This window comes from Haliotis asinina, chromosome 4 (genome assembly GCF_037392515.1).
Source record: "Haliotis asinina isolate JCU_RB_2024 chromosome 4, JCU_Hal_asi_v2, whole genome shotgun sequence".
NCBI classification, from domain to species: Eukaryota; Metazoa; Mollusca; class Gastropoda; order Lepetellida; family Haliotidae; genus Haliotis; species Haliotis asinina.
In genome coordinates, this window is record NC_090283.1 from 6894402 (window position 1) to 6916232 (window position 21831).

Sequence of the window (21831 nt, forward strand, 5' to 3'; positions counted from 1 at the left end):
AACCGAGAAGAAACGCCATAGAAACCAACATTTCCAGTTGGTTTCCAGGGAGTTTCCTATAGTTTCATTGTGGTTTTCATGCAACTGAAACTGCACCATTTCAGGATGGTTTCCAGTTCGTTTCATTACCCACTCCTTCAAGCGGGATCCAGTTGGTTTCCATGTACGAGTTTATTGAAGGTTTCAACCTGGTTTCCATGTATGAGTTTACTGTAGGTTATACATGAATTGGCACCCGTGGCGAGCCACCTCCTCGTGGTGGGTGCTGGATAACGCCAAGAGCTCGCCGACACCCCCGTAGTGGACCCGGGGGCATATTTGGTCCACCAACCCGTTTGCCGTGGGTTGCGGCCCTGTGTCGGTGGAGAAGGGGATCCTGGTGGTTGAGGGCAATAGGAGCCTGCAACCGTGTTCCTGTTGCTCAACACACCACTTTGGCCCTGACTTCACCTAGACGGGTGGTTGAATGGGCCCTGTTCAACCAATCGGCTGGTCATGCCATGCCCTGTGCATGGACAACATTCTGGAAAGTATGTACTTTAATTACTGTGAATCTTTGATAACGAACGTTCACATTTTAAATTCATGTTATATATGTTTGCCTAGTGTCTGATGCCAGAAGGCGGTGGCTCATGGGCCAATCTGGAGATACTGACCTCTAAATTCTGAGCTTCTTAAGGGGAATGGCATGGGCCGAACCAGCCTGACATTTCTTCTTTTAGACATCTTAGCTATTTACGTCTGTATCTCTGGAGTATAACATCCCTGTAGCTCTGATCGTGCAGTTTGGTTTCCACTGTAGGATCGTCCTTGTTGACACTCGATGGCGGGTGGAGAGCAGAGATGCGGAATATTATTAATCTACCATGGCTCTAAACCTACTCTCTGGTTCAAAGAAAAATAAACGTAGACATCTTTCAACATCTTCTGATGATGAATCGTCTTCTGCAGAAGTGGATACTTGGCCAAGATTTTTGGTCATTGAAGCAACAGATGGAAGTCCATTGAAACTGAATCCATTTGCCATTTCTAAGGGCATCAAAGGTGTCTGTGGTGAGGTGACAAACGTAACAAGGCTTCGTTCTGGTTCACTCCTTATTGAATGTGCCCGAAGGCTACAGTCTATCAACCTGTTAGGATTAAAACAGTTCGTTAACACTCCAGTTGTTGTCTCTCCACACAGATCACTGAATACTTGCAAAGGCATTGTCCGAGACAGATCTCGTTGTCTGGCATATATGTCGGAGAAAGACATTGTTACAGAACTGACACATCAAGGAGTGACGTCTGTAAAGCGTTTTACGAGAAAACAAGATGAAAATATCATTAACACAAATACCTACTTGTTTACCTTTGGACTGTCAACTATACCAAAAGCCGTTAAAGCAGGCTATTTCAACATCCCAGTGGACGTGTACATACCTAATCCACTGAGGTGTTTCAGATGCCAAAAATTTGGTCATGGTGCCAAGTCATGTACACGAAAGATAGTATGCTCCCGTTGCAGTGGGGATCATGATAACAGTGAATGCACAGAGGCCATCAGATGTGCCAACTGTACTGGTGAGCACATGGCATCATCCAAATCCTGTCCAAATTTCGAGTATGAAGCAAAACTTCTAAAAATAAAAATCACAAACAACCTCTCCTACCAAGAAGCCAAAAAGTTTTTATCCTTGCAGTCTCAGAGTCGATCATATTCATCCACTGTTTCCGCCCCTGTTCATGGTCTTGTTGAAAAGGTTTCCACTTCATGTCAGACAAATATATCTTGGGTGCAGGACAAACAAATCACTCTCAATGAACAAAATAGAATTTCTGAAAATCAACCAGGTTTAATAACGTCGGCTTCACAGACAGAAGTAAACCTAGAGATTGAATCAAACAAACAGTCAGGACAAGGAAGAGCCACTTTGACGAATAAAGAAAAAAAAACAGCAGCGAAGGGCAAAAGCTCTACAGCATTTACAAGTACCATCTACCCCATCTACGTCTGTAACGGATCATAATCCATGTGAACCTCTCGATATGGAGGTTACTCCTTCTCAACCAGTACATGGGAGAAGTCGTTCTTCTCGTACGCGATCCCCAGTTGAACCGCCATGAATAGTACTACCAATTTAATACAATGGAATTGCAGGGGTCTTAGGAACAATTTTAACGATCTACAGTTATTATCTCAAGATTTTAAACCATCAGCTTTTAGTCTACAAGAGACATACCTGAAAAGTACTGACAGATTTGAATTGCGTCAGTTCAATTCCTATCATTCATTCTCACCCCCAGGGGATAAAGCCACCGGTGGTGCTTCTGTTCTGGTGAGGCAGGGTATTATTCAGAGCCCTGTTCCTCTTAAAACCAAACTTCAGGCTGTTGCTGTCCGACTTACTTTACAGATAACCTTTACACTTTGTTCTTTGTATCTTTCTCCTTCTTTGGTTATTCAGCAGTCCGATCTGCAGGATCTTTTTGATCAGCTTCCAAAGCCCTGTCTCATCATGGGTGATCTTAATGGCCATAACCCTCTGTGGGGAAGTTCCGCAACTAACCATAAAGGTAAACTCCTTGAGGATTTCATTTCAAATAATAACGTATGTATATGTAATGATGGATAAGCCACATACTTGCATCCTGGTACAGGAACATATTCCGCACTTGACCTGTCACTAACAGAACCAGTTATTTGTACCGAATTCGAATGGTCAGTCCACGATGACCTTGGTGGAAGTGACCATTTTCCCACAATACTTTCTGCTATAAACCCTAATGATGATCCTCCCCCAACAAGGCGGAATTTTAAAAGGGCGAACTGGACTTTATTTCGGACTCTTTGTTCTGACCAGTTGAAATATGAATGTTTTGACAATGTTATAGATCCTATTCAGTTGTTTTCGGACAAGCTAAATGAAATAGCTGATGAAACTATTCCTAAGTCCTCTGCACCACCACATATTCGTAAACCATGGTTTACTGATGATTGCAAATAGGTCAGGAAATGTAGGAAGAAGGCAGAGAAATACTTTCGCCGGCATCCAACAGTTCACAATTTCCATAATGTTAAAATAAATAGTGCCAAGGCTCGACGTGTTTTTAAACAGAATAAGCGTCATTCTTGGCGAAACTATGTTTCCCAAATAAATTCTCGTACACCTATTTCAAAGGTGTGGAACATGATTCAAAGAATAAAAGGCAAAGGTTCCAAATCTACTGTTCATCATCTGAAAGATGGTGACAGTTTACTGACAGATACAGTTGACATTGCCAATAAGTTTGGGGAAACTCTTGCCAAACATTCGTCTTCGTTAAATTACAGTCCAGAATTTCAAAAATATCAGAAACAACAGGAGAATAAGAGATTGAATTTTAACTCGGACAATGGTGAAGACTATAATGAATTATTTTCATTACATGAACTCCATACTGCACTTGAACAAGCTCATGATACAGCAACAGGGGCTGATGACATCCACTATCAGCTCCTGAAGCATTTGCCCGAATCATGTTTGGGAACACTGCTGCATATTTTTGATTCAATATGGACTTCGGGAAATTTCCCAGCTTCCTGGCGTAATGCCATTGTAGTCCCTATTCCCAAACCTGGCCGGGATCATACTGATCCTGCGAATTACAGACCAATCTCTTTAACGAGTTGTGTCTGTAAAACCATGGAACGAATGGTCAACAATAGATTAACTTGGTATCTTGAAACCCATAACCTTATAACAAATATTCAATGTGGTTTCAGGAAAAATCGTAGTACCCTTGATCATTTGGTACGACTAGAATCGTTTGCTAAAAATGCCATAGTAAATAAACAACATGCGGTATCAATATTCTTTGATCTAGAGAAGGCATATGATACCACCTGGAAGCATGGCATCTTGCAGGATCTGCATGATTTTGTATCTCAGTTTTTAACTGACAGGCAGTTTCAAGTTCGAGTGGGTTCAACCCTGTCTGACCATTATAATCAGGATCAGGGTGTCCCACAAGGGAGTATTTTGTCTGTTACTTTATTTAGCATTAAAATCAACAGTTTATCAAAAGTTTTAAATGATTCGATTGACGGATCACTTTTTGTGGATGATTTTAATATTTCTTGTCGTGGTAAAAATATGCATACTATTGAGAGGCCACTGCAGTTGTGTTTAAACAAAATTAATAATTGGTGTCTTGAGAATTGTTTCAAATTTTCTAAATCCAAAACTAATTGCATACATTTCTGCCGTAAATATAAACCACATAAAGACCCAGAACTGTTTTTAAATGGCATTCCCATCAAAGTTGTCTAGGAGGCCAAGTTCTTAGGTCTAATTTTTGACTCACATTTAACGTTTCTGCCACATATCAAATCCGTAAAAACTAAATGCCTGAAAGCACTTGACTTATTGAAAGTGGTGTCTAATTCAAAGTGGGGAGGTGATCAAGCTACTCTCCTACATTTATATAGATCACTTGTCCGTTCGAAGCTTGACTATGGCTCCATTGTATATGTGTGGAGCCTGCAAAAGCAACCTACAGCTATTAGATTCTGTCCATCATCAAGGTCTAAGGCTTTGTCTTGGCTCCTTTAGAACTTCTCCAGTTGACAGCCTTTACGTTGAGGCCAATGAGCCTTCTCTCAATCAACGCCGTATAAAACTATCTTTACAGTACATTACAAAATTATCCTCTAATGAGTCTAATCCTGCATTTAATTGTGTCTTTAATCCCCTTTATGAGCATCTGTATAACAAAAGTCTTCCCTTGTTCCACCCCTTGGAGTCAGAATTAAACCATTCATTGCTGCTGCTGGCATTGAGCTAGACCATATAGTTCCTTACCGACTTTTTTCTTCTCCTCCTTGGCAGTTGGTTAGGCCACAAGTCGACCTAACATTAACTACATTTAAAAAATCAGACACTAATAAATTACAATATAAACAAGAATATCATCAAGTAATAAGTGAATATAGCAATTACAAAACCTTATTTACAGATGGGTCCAAGGACGGTGGTGCAGTGGCTTGTGCCACTGTCATTGGATCCAGAACAATATCTTCTAGAATTCCAGATAACAGCTCTATTTTTACTGCAGAAGCAAACGCCATCTTAACAGCTCTTAAATATATTCAAAGACACCCTAAACATAAACAATATATCATCCTTTCTGACTCTCTTTCTTGCCTTCAGGCTATTAAAAACCTGTCATGTAAACATCCACGTTTAATAGAAATAATTGAATTGTATAATAATCTTGCTACTGGCCTATACGACATCGTCTTTTGTTGGTTACCAAGCCACGTAGGCATTTCTGGTAACACAATGGCTGATCTTGCTGCCAAGGCAGCCCTCAGCAAGTCTGTGACTCCTCTTCTTATTCCGTACTCAGACTATAAATCTGCTATTAGATCTTATATCCGTGATCTCATGCAAAAGAAGTGGGACACCCAGGTAGGTATCAATAAATTACATGAAATAAAACCTTATATCGGTTATACTTACTTGGGTTGTCAGTCCAGATTTGAGGAGGTCATTATGCGACGATGTCGCATTGGCCATACGAGGTATACTCACAAATATTTATTAAAAGGTGAAGATCCTCCGTTTTGTATCCCTTGTGATGAAAGAATCACAGTCAAGCATGTCCTGCTTGACTGTATTGAATATTCCATCACAAGGGATAATTTTTTTCACTCACGAACTTTGAAGGATCTTTTTAATAATGTTAGCTCTCATTTAATTATTGCATTTTTAAAAGACTTAAATTTGCTAAATGAATTGTATATAAATAAATATTTTATTCTTGGAAGTTTGAATTAGTAACTTAGAGTGTTAGTGGCTGTATCCTCGAGGGGGGTTAAAGCACAGTAAAATTATTGTCCTCCTGAGAGGGTACGTAAGTCCCAAGACATTTAAAGTACATGAAAACGTTCCACTGTTTCTAATCGTAGAATAACTGTCTTTTTACTTTATGGCTAGATTTCCTGAATTACTAACGGCTGAAGGGATGATGTAAATCCAGCTAGGGCCCATGCAGGAAGCAAATGTACTGTAAGTCCCCATGGTCCCTAGTATGGTGATCTACCTTCTGTCGTTGGTGATAAATAGCCCGTGTTTTATATTGTGTTGTCCAAATAGTGATCTTAATTTCCACACTAGTTTTAAATTGTAACTGTGATATTCTAGTTGTTTTACTATCCTTTGCTGACAGGTTTATTTATGAAATACATATTATCTCTTTCAGTGTCAAATGTTCTCGTCACGATATGGCTGAAATATTGCTGATGTGACGTTAAATATAAACTCACTCACTCACTCACTCACTATACATGAATTTTCTATGCATGACTTATCCCTGACATAAGAAATACTTTCCATGTATGGTCGATGCCTTATATATGTATTTTCTATGTATGGTCTATGCCATATACATGTATTTTCTATGCATGGTCTATGCATTTCCAGTGTATTTTCTGTTTATTAGCTCTTTATGTCCATGTATTCTCTCAGTATGGTTTATGTGTTGCCCGTGTATTTTCTCAATATCATATCTCCATTTTCAATGCACTTTTTCTTCAGGACTGACCCTTGAAGATCTTTGTTAGAGTCGATCTTCAGTATCCTTTCGTAAGAGTCGACTAATGAGATAGTGTGGTCAGGCTCGCTGACTTGGCTGACAGGTGTCATCGCGTAGATCGATGGTCACCCTGGTGATCACCGTATTGTCTGGTCCAGACTCGAATGTTTACAGAGTTCCGCCATACAGCTTGAATAGTGTTGAGTACGGCATAAAACTGAACTCTCTCTCTCCCCCCTCTCTCTCTCTATCTCAACTCTCTCTCTCTCTCTCTGTAATGTCTTTACACCCGCGTGAAATCCATGCATCATTTGTATTTGTATTGGATCTATGACTCACCAACGCTAACGGAAACCAAACCGAGATGGAGTAAAGACATTTTTATACGGACCTTATATGAATAGTTGTGAACATCAATTATTGGAATCTAGAGAACAAAAATGTCAGCATGCGTTCATTTATGTACATGATGTGGAAACTGAAAGATGAACATTTCAAGTTGTTTGGAAACTTCATTATGGTCAGAGATTAAACAAAATTTTAAAGATGATTCACTTTCGATTTTACATCCTTATGAATAGGAAGAAACTTACATCAATATTTATTCAAATGAAAATATCAGGCTAGTTAACATGCATCGCCCCTTTGGAGGTTATAAGATCTCGTGTGCATCTACAATATCACAGAGCTTCAGTTCAAACACCTCCGAGCTTCAGCTCAGTTGTGATGAAACTTTATTGATTATACGTAAAATATTTCAGAACAAACTAAAAACATAACATACGAACAAAAAATCCCCAATAAATTGTAACCGAAATTCAAGTTGGTTATACGGTTCCTTTGAGCTCTGTTCTGTGTCGATTGCGTCTGGGTGTTTGACGTGTTTACCTAAGGTGAACCAAAACCAACCCCACCCCACCCCACCCAAAGCAACACCATCCCTACCAACCCCGCTTCACACAAAGCAACACCATCCCTACCAATCCCACCCATGCAACTCCAACCTCGCCGCGTGCGTAAACGATCGCGTGTATCGATGGTGACTTCGTGGAATATCTCTCACAACACAGAGGAGGACCCGCATACATTTAACGGTATTAATATTCTGGATCTGTTACAGCACAAGGGAGACAATCCATGCACGCATGCACGTTGCGACCGTGAGGAGGGTCCGTTACAACACAGTCACACGTATGCACTCTCTCTCTCTCTTTCTCTCTCATACACACACGCACACACACACACACGCTCACAGACACACAAAAACACATACACACATTCCTATATGCATCCGTACATAGGTACAATAATTGTCATAAAAATTACTGTGTTCCAAAGGACATATTGCTTGTGTGAGATCAAAAGATGTCTTTGTGACAGTAGATTTTGTGCACTACCCTGAAGTCATCAGCTGCATGACTCACAATGCTCTGACAACGCTGTACCACAACATAATGTCAGTACCGTGTTCAGAGATGTACATCCTTTAACGAAAACCAGTGAAAAGTGATCTTTGATGATAAATATAATCTCATCCTCGTCTCTTCTGACATCACATATACCAACACCCGTTGCTAAACCTAAAACTGTCCTCGGTCTGGAATATTTGTAACTTTATCAACTCGTGTAGATACAATTAATACCAGCAGACCCCTGGGTGAGATTCTCTCTTATCTGGTCGATTTTAGCATAAAATTTCAGACCAAAATGACGACGTGGAAAGCACAAGTGGTCTGAACGCTGATGGTCCTGTTGATATTAAGACTTTAATATATATATATATGTGATAATGGCCAACCAATCGCTGACGTCTTTAATAATTAAGCACCCAATTTGCGCCATAAAACAATGACGACGTTGTCGCTAGAATCTTTTATTAACGTAATGGTTAAAACTTGGGCACTTTTCTTTCACTATCTATAAACCCCCAGTAGGGCAGAACACTCCTTCGTCCTTAGTATATCCAAACGTATCCTAACCAGTCAACACATCATATCACCCTATGAGTCCCCTGACACCCACAGACAGCTCCACCCCACCAGAGAACAGTGAAGAACTGCACGCTATAATAACACGACACATCGAAACCTTCCATAAAGACGTTATATTATTATCCATCAGCTTCAATGGTTTTACAGCATGTTAATGTAGTGAAGTGCAGTGGAGCCTCAAGTGACACAAATGTGTTACAAAACCTTCTGGCATCTACAGACCTGTGTCTTCCAGACGGTCAATAAAAGTAAATTTGTATGCCAGTCCAACAGAATCTTCCACATATTTGGTACGGGTGACGTTTTGTAAAACATGGAACTGAAATTATCTAACACTTTGGTGGTTTAAATTCAATAAAAGTTGAAAATACCAACTTTGGTTTCCTGGTAATAGTATTTCATGCATACAGTGCCAATCAAACGTACGTATGATCTTCAGATGATATAACTGAAGATATGCTCATTGCAAAAGATGTTTTGGTTTGGTCAAATGTCCATTTAAAAAATATATATTACTGGCCACAATATTAAATTAAACCATCATTAGCAGGTTCCTGAATCGGATTAAATCAAAGTACATATAGTGTTTATGTGAACCTTCCCAAGAAATATACATCATTTTACTGTCTCTCACAGTCCGTTTGTGTGGGGTTTGTTATATTGCTTCATGCTCCGCTCATATATATCGATCATAAAATGAAATAAATATATTCACTGAAACCATGTGTATTTGCTAGTTTACCATTCAGGCCGATTTACCTTAAAATGATCCAACAGATCATGCTCGCCCTTTATAAATGGAATAAATCTGTATATTGCAGATATGTTGATATTAAAGATGTTTGCTACAAATGAAATACCTAATTAAATCAGAAAGCACGAGAAAGACATGGTCGTAATTTTGAAGAACGTCCACCCCTTATCAAAAAACATTGCGGCTCGACATCTCCCCCCACACACATACACAGACAACACACGTGTATGCCTAATGTGATTTATACTATCAGAATCACCTTTGTGTACATACTCCCTTTATAACAGCAGATTGCCGATGTGACGTTAAATATTAACTCACTCACTATAACAGCAGAATCACCTGTAGATTGGAAATCGATGAAAGGGGGATTACTCTAATGTTTTCTAAACATCTAGCGATGGCTATGAAAACATTGACTCTATTTCCTATAAATAATTTTGACAAAAAGTTCAAATGTAATCCCTGTGAATATTTAGAAGGCGAATTACATAGTGGCGACTTTATTAATTTTACTAAGGCAATACTTACGGAAAAAAACAGCAAGATGCAAGATTCAAATCTTTTGATTCACACAGGTTGGCTGAAGTGTACGATCCGATATTCATGCTTCCAACAGTTACAGTTAACTTGGAAGTGTTCGGTAAAATAAACACTGGTCCCTCGGGGACCATAGGTGGAAGTATCCTCGATGTCTGTATATCTTCAAATCGCACATCGGGCTCAGGGAACATAAACAAACGTCGGGGGTACCTCAACCCACGGTCCCCTCGTAACCAGTAAGCAAGTTATATTGTCCCCCTTCGTGTCGTCTACTTTTGACGCAATTAATTACGGTACAATACAAACATCCCTTCTCTTTCAAATCGTGCAGGCGGTTTCCTCATCCCGTTATAGTGCTGTCCTCTGGGAAACCCTATCAGTGTGGTGTTGGATGCAAGTGCAAGAAGGCCAGTAGCGTAGACGTCATCAATCCAGATTGTTTTGATGTATGTTGAAGTCGCGTGTAGTCTCTTGACAACTGACAGCGTTGTTATGTATGCAAATCCAGCACAATATCGGGGATACATGATGAAGGGGTATTCCTGTTCAGAAATTTTCTTCTTGCACCACTTCTCCACGTGGCACATAATATGTCCTTTAGGTAATGGGTTCAACAACAGGTACCGCAGCACGTTGTCAACGTGGACAACGACATAATCGTCAATCTTGATAAAATAGCGCACATTCTTACAATGATTGATAACCCAGTGATAACCCATGATGTGCTTGTGGGTCAGGATGTGGTAAGAATCTATGAAATTCCCAAGTACGATATCTTGATATTTCTGCGACTTTCAACTTTCGATTTCAACTTCTGCCTTTAATGATGAGCTGATCGTTTCTCCAACTAAATACACAACAATTGTTATTGGTTCCTTGACACTTGTGCCCTTCCTAATTTTTTGTCCTTTCTGTGCATTATGCATGGCAGTGTGCACTATCACAGCTACGGGTTGCCCACCCTTACAACTGTCGACGTTCATTGAGAATTTGTACATATGCATATTATCCCAAACATCTCCATTGTGTGTAATGCTTAAGTATCGCAGTATGGGACTGCTTGGGTTCTCGTAGAAGATCTCGAAGTATCAGCCTTGTGTTTACTGATAGTCTTTGGCTCGTTGAAGGAATGGTTATTTGACTCAATGAATGCCCAGTCTTTCGTAGGCTTCCCGTGATCGCCATTGCCGTATCAACTTTGGCGACAGAAACGTTTTCTCTGGGCAACAAATAGATCAGAGCGGCCACAAAACACATCAGTGTCAATGTGCATCGAAATGATTTTCTTCTGTGTGTACTCAATCGGATGGTGCTCGCCATCCTGGAAGAGATTAATTAGTATTCGATAAAACCTTTGTGGTATTCGACAAAATCTGATTTCATTTTCAGAATTGTTGACCATTGTCACTGGATCCACCGACACTAAACGGTGTAGTCTTAATGTCTATGTGAGAAATGCACGGCCAGTGGACGTAACGGTGTGAGTCAGTGAGTAAATATATTTCTGTGATAGTGTTACATAGGATGAAGGAAGTTGAGGGGAACAAGTTGGTCCAGATGGTGCATGGTGCCCTTCCTCCACCCAGCAAGAGACAGTACATATAGAACTCTACCAGAGGCTCACACGACTCAAGGATCGGCACCATCTCAAGTGAAGACATCACAGGAATTCCCGTCAGCTGCCGCACACTTAATAAAGGCGTAAATATATGTAAATTGCGTAAAACATTCATGTTTTGACAGTGTGAAAATGTGTGAAAATTAGGGATAAAATAATTTTCACAACTTTGTAATTTTGTAGATGTTCAAACTTGGTGTGAAAAAGATGTACGAAAACTGAATGAAAACACAAAATGGATGACTAATAAATGATTCATCAACACAGAAAGTCGTTGATTCGTATTAGCTGTAGGCAAAAGTGCATACTCCATAGAACATACCTCTTTAATGAAGGACTGAAAACAGTAAAATTGAAAACCATTGGTACGTACAGGTTCTCATATAAGACTGCAGGCTTCAATTTTGTTCCCTACAGGTGTTAGCAGACTCCGAGATTGGCTTCTCCTGATGTATATGACCCCTTGCAATTTCGTTACCGCCAGTAGTTGTTGACAGATGGGACTCTGGTGGCTCCCCATACGAAGGCGTGGTTCTTGTTCTTGTTGATACATTTAGAAACAGCAGATCTGATTTGATTTCGAGTTTGTTGACGGATGTTTGGTGGTCTTGAATCTGTAGCCCGAAGGTTTCCCCAATGTATCTGTTGCCTCCTTTGCTGAGAATTTTGATACTAAATCTTCCACGAGTGTAATGAAAATGGTTTTACACGGAAGCGAGTTTAGTATTCGGTTTATTACTTTCCAACATGAATTGATAGAAACTGCCTATCGCTGAAGTATGGTCAGGTTTCTGACAACCTCAAAGTTGATGTCATTTACCAGTGGTTTTGTAACAGCTCGATTGTACATTTTCAGCTCCTCTGCATAGCAAATGGCATTTAACGTTGAAACATATGCAGCATAGTCTGAAAGAATTGTTCAGTTTTATATCAAGTAATAATTGGTAAATCCTAAAAACAAATGATTTGAGACAACATGTTGAAACTAGTGATGTTATATGGATAGGATTGTGTGGGTCGGACATCTTCAGCAACTTGTCTGAGAAGCATTATGTTTCAGTATGGATGTTATTTCATGCTCTATTGTCGTGATTAACCTGACAGAGACCGTAACATCTACATGAAACTGTGTAATATGTGACTCAGTGTTGATATAAGTGTTTGTAATGATATAAGTGTTTAACATATTGAGATGCTAAGAGATGCTATTTAGGACGTTGCAATCGGGTACGCGTTGTATGCATGTTGTAGGAATGACAAGTGTGTATGCTTATGGACTTTTTTATTCTACATGTTTCGTTATAGATACTTGAACCGGTATAGATCGATGGTTTTTCTTCATTGTTACCTAATTCACACACCGTGTAAACGATTTCTGCATTAAACTCTGGCGTCCGCTAACAGTGGAAATGACAGATCTCAGCACCTTTATCAATAATAATTACTGTGTCATTTATTACACACGAGCCTATTCAGTAACACACAGAGTCTATGCTCTCTATCCTGATACATTAGTTGCCATGTATTTAGTGTCCTGACAGTATATTCCTCGAAAAATTCACTGGAAGAGTGTGAACAGTGTGTGGCTCTGTGACGTCTAACATGACGTTGTACATATACAATATCTATACTCATTTAAACAGAGATACATAAACCGCTTCATCTAGGTCGTTAGTGTAATATTTGTATGTCATAAATTGTTGTGTTTTTCAACAAAACATCACATAGCTTGTGAGATCAGATATTTGAATGTCATAAATTGTTGCGTTTTTCAACAAAGCATCACATAGCTTGTGAGATCAGATATTAGAATGTCATAAATTGTTGCGTTTTTCAACAAAACATCACATAGCTTGTGAGATCAGATATTTGATTGTTAGATACTGAAGGAAATACTACATCCTAGTGATCCTACGGTCAGTGGTATAAATTTCAGTGTTAAGTTAGTTAGTGAGTTAATATTTAACGTCACCTTGGCAATATTGCAGCCATATCGTGACGGGAACATTTAAGAATGAACAGGACTATATGTATATTATAAAAACCTGTCATCGAAGGACAGTAAAACAACCAGATTATCACAATTTGAAATAAAACTAGCGTGGAGCGTTAAAACTAATATCGCTATTTAGACGATGCAATATAAAAACAGGCTATATATATCGCCAACAACCGAAGGTAGATCCCCACACTAGGGACCATGGGGACTTACAGTACCTTTGCTACCTGCATGGACCCTAGCTGGATTTACACCATCCCTTCAGCTGTTGGCGATTGTTATCCGTGTTAAGAGTGTTCCGAAATATCTGCATGACTTTCAGATGTTTTAATCACGATGGACCGAGTTTTACAACTCGTTGACCAATTCTTCATGTATTTTTCCCCATGCTTATTCAACTATGACTCTAGTGTATTCATTGCCTGTGTAAATCTCTTGTTGTTGTTGCCATGCAGTGACTTTACACAACAGGTGTCCACTTTCAAACGTTGTATTGGAATTTTGTATGGCAGTCCTATTTACAATTTATAGTGAATAAACACGGAAGTTAAAATTGGAGCACTTACGATATGTGAGTGAGTCACTTCGGGAATATTTCAGCCATATACAAACATGCGTTTTCAGGACATGTTTGAATAGTTCAAGGTCGTGCCTTATAAAAAGCTCTGTCACCAAAATCCTTTTCTCTTGTCAGTGGAATTTCTAGCACTCGAAAAGAGGTGGTACTTGGATAACAGTGTAGACATTGATCCAGATATGAGAAGCTCTGACTTATCTGCTTTCAGTTGTTAGAAGTGAGGTGTCAATCTCACGTTGACACATGTAGTTAATGAGTCACCTAGTGCTGTAGAGTTTCGGTTTGAATCCCATATAGATCTGGGAGTCCTGACTATGTTACCCACAGGTAAAGTGTACAGGCTAAACCGTATGGGGCCCAAAACAGAACCTTGCAAGACCCCTTACTGTAGCACCATCTTTCTTTACTTTGACCCTCAGTGCTAACTGCTTGACATCGGTTGCTAAGATTTGATCTGAACCATGACAAAAACTCTCCAGTCAGTCCAGCTCGGTCTTCCAGCAATGACAGCAGGATCGAATGGTCTGTTGTGTCGAATGCTGCCGAGCGATCCAGCATTACCAGTACTTGTGCTACTGCGCCATCAGGGTCCACAGCCATGAGCATAGTCTGCCGTACAGACCCTGAAGCAAATACATCCAAGAAAGTCCACGTAAGTCTAGAAAATGTCATGTTGTTTTCCATTTAACTCCTCACGAGGACCATACAAAATCGATTACTTTTCCAGCTTTATTCTTAAAACAACTGCATTTATGCACGACAATGTAAATCGTGAAAACATTTCAACATTCCTTTCACACCGATCTGTCAGTGCACATTCGCTATCCTCTCTTGAACCTCGATCTGTTGGAGTTACCTCCCTTGCATCCTGTACAGAGAACGCCGTGCACGCGAGATGTGAATACACTGTACTGAACTGGTGTATCTTTACCTGCCGGAGTTACCTCCCTTCCAGGTGGCTGTCGGTGCTCTTGTACCGAGCTATCTCATGTACCTTGGTATGCCGGAGTTACCTCCCTTGCACTGTGTCTCTGTGTCACTAGTACTACTACTACTACTACTGCTACTACTACTACTACTACTACTACTACTACTACTACTACTACTACTACTACTACTACTACTACTACTACCAACAATAATAATAATACCTATCTTGGAATGCAAGTTCGAGACAAGTTCCAGAATGCCCAGATTCAAGATAAACTTCGGGCCTAGTATAAATCTCGTTTAAAGAAAATCTGGAGCTCCGAACTAAATGCTCAAAACAAGGTCAAAGCCACCAATACTTTTGCTGTGCCAGTCCTCTCCTATTCCTTTGGAGTAGTTGATTGGACAAAACAAGACATCAAGAGTCTTGACCGCCTGACCAGGAGGATCATGTCTGATAACAGAGCATACCACCCTCGTTCCTCTCTTAATCGTTTATATATGCCAATCAATTCTGGAGGTCGGGGTTTGATTAATGTGGAAGCTCTTCATGACAGAATTTTACTGTGTACTTTTACACATATTTATTTGTCAGATGATCCTCTGGTGATGCACGTCACGATGAAAGCAAGGAATTCCACAGCTATTTTAAGCGTGCCAAGGTTGTTGGACACAATCTGAAATTTGAAGTTGATTTTGTTGGATGAAGTCGGCTGGTCTCAAATGTGAAACTGAGGGCTTCCTTTTTGCTGCTCAGGACCAGTCACTTCCCACTCGCAATCGTCAGAATGTTATTCTTAAAGAAAATATCAATATGAAATGTCGTCTTTGCAATGAATTTACAGAGACTGTCCAACACCTTGTCAGTGGATGCCCTTCCTTGGCACAAACAACATATCTTAAAAGACATGATGGCATGGCTCGCTGCTTTTATTATCGTCTCCGCCATGCCTGTGGCTTTGACTCCGAGGTCCATCCATGGTATGACACTGAACATGTCCATGGCGTCCTGGAAAATGATGCTTTTAAGCTTCTCTGGAATAGGCCAATATACAGCCTGAGACGAATTAACAAACTAACAAACCTGATCTTGTCCTTTTTCATAAAAGCAATGAAATTATTTATATCATTGAATTTTCTGTCCCTTTTGACAGCAATGTGATTGGCAAGATTCAGGAAAAGCATGAAAAATATGCTGACCTCGCCTTTGAAATGTCTTGCTTGCATCCCAAGTACACTGTCGTCAGGCTCCCCATTGTTCTCGGTGCCCATGGTTTGGTACCTCCTGATCTCTTGGCGCAGATCAGGAGAGTGCCCGGGTTCTCCACTGGGAGCACAGCCCTTCTGACAATGTGGGTAATGGAGAAGGCTGCAGTGTTGGGGAGCCTTCATATTCTCCGGAGTGTTCTTGGTAGGTTCGACTAGGCGGTGTTTCCTGGGAGAAGTCCCATTCGCTGTCTGGGCTGCATGTAGAGGGGGCGAGGGCCCTGAGCTGATGATGAGCCTTACCGGCCTGACTGTGCCAGAATCACCCAAACCCTCTCTGCTGCATATCAATCTTAATCTGTAAATAATAATAGTAGTACTGCTGCTGCTGCTACTACCACTACTACTGCTACTACTGCTCCTCCTACTACTTCTGCTGTTACTACTACTATTAGCACTTCTGGTACTACTACTGCTGATGCTTCTACTACTATTGCTACTGCTAGTCCTACTACTGCTACTGCTACTACTTCTACTACTACTGCTACTCCTACTACTACTACTACTATTACTACTACTGCTGCTGCTACTACTACTACCAACACTGCTACTGCACCACCTCCTCCTTCTCCTACTACTACTGCTACTACTACTGCTACTACTACTACTATTACTACTACTGCATCCCCTCCTCCTACTACTTCTACTGCTACTACTACTGCTACTACTACTAACACTATTACTGCTACTACTACAACTATTTCTACCATGAGACCATGCAGCATAATAGGCCACAGTATAGAATCCACCCTTCTGAGAGTACAAAATCATCTGATCATGGTAGACTAACAACTAACATGGAAAAGTAAAACATTCTAGTAATTAAACTAGATAATACAAGATAAAAACACCATGTTAGGCACCATGGGAACTTACAGTACCTTTGCCATCTGCCTGGACCCTAGTTGGATTTACAACATCCCTTCAACCGCTGGCGAGTGTAAGAAATACTAGTCCTGGAAAAATATATCTATACACTGCTACATCTCATTACACCACCTGCCAGTGGAGGGTGTTCTTTAACTGTGTTAGAGTAGTAGGTCATATTATGTAGCAAATGCGGAGATGGTATGACCGGTCAATATTCATTCTGTCATTTGATTTATTGAGTGAGTGAGTGAGTTTATATTTAACTTCACATCGGCAATATCTCAGCCATATCGTCATTTGATTTATGATCGAACACTAGCATGGTGTCTTTTGACGTGTAGAAATGTCCTTGTATATGTATTTGAAGTACATGTGTTGTAACATTGTATGCATGTAAATGGGTACATTAGGAAGGCCACAAAGGTAACGTTGATTACAAAGACGCCTGTTACTATTATCTATAACATATACACTACCCATCAATAGTTTAAACTCACTAGTGTAAATGCAGCCATTTCCTTAAGTCAACTGTTCTAAACTAAATATAGCAAAATTTTCCACACTGCTTAAAGGAATTGTTTATGCATGAGCTGATCTGTTGTAAACAATTTCGTAACGATCACAATATTATAGTCTTGTGTTCAGTAAATAATGAAAATCAGTGAAAATTTGCGAATTCTTAACAAAAGTTTACACCCAAACTCAGCTGTTCCCAAACACATTTTGCACATGCTTTTCAGCAATTTGTTGCATGATCCCCATGCAGTTCATCTGCATGAGGTTTGCAGTTGGTTGCCCAAGTTAGTGGAGAAATTCATCTCGAATCTAACCACCTATATATACATAACATGTAGTCAGGGCTTTAAGTGAGTCTAAACTATTGATGGGTAGTGTATCTCTGTACCTGCTTATCCACGTTTGGTGTCCGTCTGTATATGTTCTTTGATCATGCAGTTAAGGTTTTCTGCCTGGCTATGTATAGTTGTTATATACACGACAGTGTGACACGCATGAAAATAAAAATATTTAAAGTATGTGACTTAATGTTGAATTGTTTAATCCAATCTTTTCATTAAGTTTCGGTCATAGAAGAAAGCGGTGGTACACACATGCATACAAACAGAGACACACGACACAGTGGCTGCACTTGATGACATTTCTACTTCCTCTACATGAAATACGGTTATATCTGACATGGACACTGCACAGTCTATTAGTGTAAACTCATTTTCGATGAGTTGACGGTGATCTCATGCTGAACTCCAAAGGGTTGTCCTGTGATAATAATTAGTCAACGTTCATGAAGGAAATATTTTTAGCGTCTGAATTGATGATTCAGTGTGGCAGGCGAGAGGCCTCGTTTTGACACAGTGATAAACCATGCCTTTAAAAAGCGCTTACAACAGGAAATATTCCACGCTGTGTAGGAGACATCAGTGGTTTAACACACTTATCAATATGCCGAGTCGTGGGCAAAGGCTACCTGATCTTGCGTTAGCTCCTCTGTTTTCTAACTTACAAGCCTCCATTTACAGCTAACCCAAGCTAGATAAAACCGCATGTATCTCGATTGAAACTGTACTTCAGCAAGCCGTCGTAAGAGGTGACTATCGGTTGGTCAAGCTCGCTGACTTGGTTGACACAGTGAGTGAGTGAGTGAGTGAGTGAGTGAGTGAGTGAGTGAGTGAGTGAGTGAGTGAGTGAGTGAGTGAGTGAGTGAGTGAGTGTGTGAGTGAGTGAGTGAGTGAGTGAGTGAGTGAGTGAGTGAGTGAGTGAGTGAGTGAGTATTTAACGTCACATCGGCAATATTTCAGCCATATCGTGACGAGAACATTTAACAACGAAAGGGAATATCTGTATATCGTAAAACCTGTCAACGAAGGACAGTAACACAACTAGAATATCACAGCGTGGTGAATTAAAACTAGCGTGGGAAGTTAAAACTAATATCACTATCCGGACAATGCAATATAAAAACAGGTTATTGATCACCAGCAACTGAAGGTAGATCACCGTACTCGTTGACATATGTCATCGTATCCCAGCTGCACAGGTCGATGTATATGATGCTGATCATTGAACGGATTATTTATAGATAGCCGCTGGAATATTGCTGAACAAAGGTGTTTCACACCACATCAGAGTCGTCCTGGTAAACGCGAGCTTTTTGTGTGATCTGACAAAATGTCAGGCATCGTGCGGGCTTATATATCTACTTCAAACTCAACACGAAAACCCACCGACTGATACATCTATGAACATGTACAGCTTTTCGAAAAAAGAGCTACTGAACACATATTACTTGATACCTTTGTTGTTCTGATTCTCACTCAGATTCTAAACCTATCCATGGATATTCACAGCACGGCTTTTCCTGTTTTGGCAGATGCACGTTACCCGACTGCTCTTGCAACAGAGTGTTTGTGGCATAAATTTGTAATCTCCTGTTTACAAGTAGGGTGAATTCATCACCGAGCGTTCTCATAGGCTGTGTAGGGTGCATCTCGGTGGGTCAGACAAGGCAGGTACTTCTCACGTCTCCTTTACGTTCTGTTGTGAACTCAGGTGATCACTACTACTAGTCTTTTATAATCAAGTTCTAAAGCGCAACAGTGTGAGAGAAGTGATAGCAAAAGGTCTCATTCTATTGCGGTGAATGATGTGATAAAGAGACTTGCGTAATGACTTATGGTTAAATGGTGTAGCATATTACTGCGTAGAAGATTCGTGCTTTGAATAACCACATACATAAACAACCCTTACGGCGACATTTCCTGTGAACGATATTGAGCAATGATCGAAATGACCTTTAGTTTTCCCGAGAAATAAAAATGGCCTGTGAAAAATGACATACGGACAACGTAAGTTGACAACATAGGCCAATCTTCGCGTGTAGTCAATTCACATTGTTGCTTTCACCGACTATCACAACTGTTAGCTTGGAAGTGTCTTTGTGTTTCAGTTGCATAGATTAAATCCTGTAATCAAAATACGACAAGTTATTTACAGCCTAATATTCATACTCAAAGTGCCTTCCACAATGTGTTGTTGTTGAGCAGGCAGATGTTCACAAGATTCCAAGCCCTTGTGAACTCAGCATTGAAAGGAGTAGCTAACGCCTGAGTGTTAGCTAGGAATACATGGACTATTTATACGTATGATAGGTGTTGTCCATGAGTCTTGTTGTAAAGACGTGAAGACTGTACACTTTATCATGTCTCATTGGTTATATTAAAGTTGTACATCATTATGCCTGTTCGGTCCACAACGTAACGTGACAACGATTCAGGTTATTCAGGTTAAACGCTCCTCACATTGACCAAAGTCGCCAATTTCACTTTTAATATATCGTGTATCTCAACAGTAATTGCAAATAGAATCAAACCTGTGCAACCAGAAATTATAAATGAGGATCAAAAGGGATTTGTTGAAGATACATGTAGATACATAGGAAAGATAACCAGACATACATATGATTTGATGGAAACCCTAGACTTTGAGAAAGCTTTTGATTCCATTGATAGAAAATGTATTATAAAATGTATTAAATTTCTGAGCCTAGCAAACAAAAAACGGATCTCTATTTCGTAAATGGAATTGAATCAAGTGTATTAGTTATTGGCTATGGAAGTTCCTGTTTTCCAATAGCAAGAGGCTGTCGCCAAGGTGATCCAGTATCCCCCTATATATTCATTTTATGTGTTGAGATCATAACCCTCGTGTTCAGAAAGAATAAAAACGTAAAAGGGATCAGAATGGGAAATATAGAACATTTTTTTAACATTTTGCTGATGATACCACACCCACCATAGATGGACCAGTGAAGGGAATGAATGCAGTTCTAAATACTCTACGATTTTTTGCTAGATTTTCAGTTCTCGACGTTAGTGCGAGCAAAACTAAGATAGTATGGATAGGAGCGAAGAAATGATATCGTATAAAACAATGCAAGGAATGCAAATTTGATTGGACGCGAAGAGGTTTCAAACTACTAGGAGTGTATTTTGAGAAAATATGGCAGATTTGAACTACAAAAGCAAAATAATGTCAATAATGTCTACGGGTAAGTAGAAATGTAGTTCTCAAATCAGTTCTCCTCCCGAAATTAAACCATCTTTTCAGTTCGTTACCTAATCCATCAAGAGAATTTATAAACGATTTCCGGAAAAAGTGTTCCTTTGGAAAGATGAAAGAGACAGAGGTAAAAGAAACGTTTCGGTAGAACCACCTGAAATTGGTGGTATAAATGCCCCCGGTATAAGACACGTTATCGTAGCACAAAATCTTAGCTGGATGTGATGATTAGATAAAATCCAAAATGATATACATACATATCAGATAACATTATTGCCTATAGAAATCTTTGGTTAGCTGATCCATCTTGTCTTAGAAAATAAGTGTTACCATATATCTCAAATGTCTTTTGGCTCGATGTTTTAATGCATGGGCAGATTTCTTACCAAAAAAACACCAGAACATCCTTAACTATTTAGATACTCTGTCCAAATCAGTATGGCACAAAATAGCATAGCTACTGATAGAAAACCCATTTCTGTTTCGATTTATTAATGCGTTCATGAACAATGCCTGGAGCGTCGGTAGCTTAGAAGAATTTTAATTCAAACATGACTTGCAAATTCAGTTTTTGAGATGTCAAGGACTAAAATCAGTAATTTTGAAATACACTGAAAGACAGTCAGGAAAATTCATGCGTCCTTTTCTGCC

General features: G+C 39.8%; 1 pseudogene; it reads right to left on the bottom strand.

Moving 5' to 3' along the window:
- Positions 1-10130: 10130 nt before the first annotated feature.
- Positions 10131-21831, bottom strand: part of LOC137282250 (uncharacterized) — a 59666-nt pseudogene continuing 47965 nt past the window's right edge.